Genomic DNA, 2,469 nt, shown 5'->3' on the forward strand with positions numbered 1-2,469 from the left:
ACGTTTCTCTTCCATCCAGAAAGATTTTTCCATCCAAATGTCAGAAATAGCGTTTAGTTCCAGGTTTTATCCAGCAGCCCAACAAAGCCTGGTTTTAGTTTAGAAAACATGCAAATTGAAATGGAGGAACGATGATAAGACAGAAAACCTTAAACACAGGGGGTTCAGATTTCAGCTTTCAAAAACCTCCAATGCAGCAATAGAGTTGATTCCTTCCCGCTCTCATCGCAGCCCCAACCCCTTTACAGGAGAACAGAAGACCTCACCTCTTCAGCCAGGCCAACAATTTCCTTTTACGACCCCCCTCCCAGAGACATAGTCAGGTATGGGGCATTGCAGGATAACAAAGAAGCCAAACGACCCCCATTCCAAATGGATGGACCCGTTCGTCCGTTTCTATTTGCATGTTTTCTATACAAAAACAAGGCTTTGCTTTAGTCCGCTCTATAAAACCTGGAACTAAACGCTATTTCTGACATTTTGAATTGAAAAAGCTTCCTGGATGGAAGAAAAACATGTTCAAACGTGGAAAAAAGGCCAGTGCATTGATTTTTTTTATTACTTTTTAGAAACAAATGTCCTTCTTTAACCACTTAAGAAATGTAACCCTAAATGTGGTAAACATTTCACAGGATGCACAGCTTTGAGTGGTAACTAGGTGAGAGAGTAAACCGAAACTTTTTGGCTTATTTTTCTGACTAATCCCGCTCTCTCTGACAACCAGTGGCCTGGAAAGCTTGTTGAGCAGAGCAGTGCTTTGGACAGATACGCTGCTTTACAAGCAACCTCCTCCTCACACCGCTCTCTCTTGTTGTCTGCGCAATCGAAGTTGAGGCTCCAAAAGAGATTTGATTCTTAAAGTCGTAGGGAAGCGGCTGTTCCAACTGTTGCATTTCCGATTTCTCCCGAGTGGTGCCCGACTTTACACAAGTGAATAAAGTGAATGTGATTGGTCGATTATCAAGGGGGCGGGATTGTTGTGGCGGAAGATTCACAAGCAAGTTTGGTTGTGGCCGGTTTGTCGGAAGCATCTTGCTAACCAGTTAGCATCTTAGTGCTAGCAGGTTCCCAATGGGAAATTCCATTGGGACCAAGTAGCACTAAATTGGTGCCTTAGAAACGACGCTGNTAATACACACTTCATCATTCTGCACCTTCACTAGACGTCGATATACTTTAGTATATGCCGCTGTAAAATGAGTCCTACATTTAGTTTTTTTACTCGAGGATTTAACCACTGCCGTTTCACAGGATGCACAGCTTTGAGTGGTAACTAGGTGAGAGAGTAAACCAAAACCTTTTGGCTTATTTTTCTGACTGATCCCGCTCTCTCTGACAACGAGTGGCCTGGAAAGCTTGTTGAGCAGAGCATTGATTTGGACAGATACACTGTTTTTCAAGCAACCTCCTCCTCACACCGCTCTCTCGTTGTCTGTGCAATTGAAGTAGTTCTAATCTGCACAAATTATTTTACTGTCTGCACGCTCTCACTCGCATTAGAAAACACCACCTTGCATAGTCTAAAATCCGGGATAATTTATTCGACTTGTGGGCACTTGTGGAACAACTATCTATATCAGGGAGACTCCTGGAATTCCGCTGTAGGAACCAGATCTGCTCAGGTCCTGCTTCCTGCCAGTGACGTTACGCTACATGATTGGCTAAACGTTGCCACATGATGTAAAATGCTGTGGTTGCACAGACAACGAAAATAACATCACGGCGAGTCTGCATACTGTAGCGTTAGCGTGTCTAATGGCCGATGAAGTTTTACCAGATTATTAACGAAACTGAAAAAATTCCGTTTCTGGTAAACAAAGTAACTGTTAGACCATGATATAAAGAGCTGGGTAGCGCTGTGGCTAGCTGTGTTCAGTCGCTAACAGATTAGCCTCTTTTAGCTCGGTCAGTTAGCCACATTAAGCTACACTACTTTTAACTTCGTGACCTCAATCTTAGAACACTTAGAACTACTTTCTTTCAAGACTTGGAATGATTGTTTTCTACTTTCGGCTACTTTAGATCGCCAATGAAATGTAAAATAATAGCAAATATAAGGAAAAATATGTTGAGACTCCAAAAGAGATTTGATTCTTAAAGTCGTAGGGAAGCGGCTGTTTCAACCATCGCATTTCCGAATTCTCCCGAGTGGTGCCCGACATTACACGACTGAATAAAGTGAATGTGATTGGTCGATTATCAATGGGCCGGTTTGTCGGAAGCATCTTGCTAACCAGTTAGCAACTTAGTGCTAGCAGCTTCCCAATGGGAAATTCCATTGGGACCAAGTAGCACTAAATTGGTGACTTAGAAACGACGCTGTCAAGGAACGCTATGGACAGCGGAAACATGCAAGAGGAGGAGAGTTTAGTGTCGGAGGTCGTGGATGAGTCTCCTCCGTCATCCATTTTTTATTTAGAGGAGGAAAGCGGGGACGAAGATGTTGTGGAAGAAGACGCCAGGACGGCA

The 2,469-nt window shown here is 43.4% G+C and overlaps 1 protein-coding gene across 3 annotated transcripts in view; it reads right to left on the bottom strand.

Annotated features, from left to right (window-relative positions):
- The window catches only part of LOC107099464 (oxysterol-binding protein-related protein 1-like), a 64,676-nt gene that overhangs the window by 12,051 nt on the left and 50,156 nt on the right, over positions 1-2,469 (bottom strand). The gene's annotated exons all lie outside the window — the stretch shown is intronic.

The sequence above is a fragment of the Cyprinodon variegatus genome, unplaced genomic scaffold, assembly GCF_000732505.1.
Source record: "Cyprinodon variegatus isolate N-32 unplaced genomic scaffold, C_variegatus-1.0 Scaffold872, whole genome shotgun sequence".
Taxonomy (NCBI): domain Eukaryota; kingdom Metazoa; phylum Chordata; class Actinopteri; order Cyprinodontiformes; family Cyprinodontidae; genus Cyprinodon; species Cyprinodon variegatus.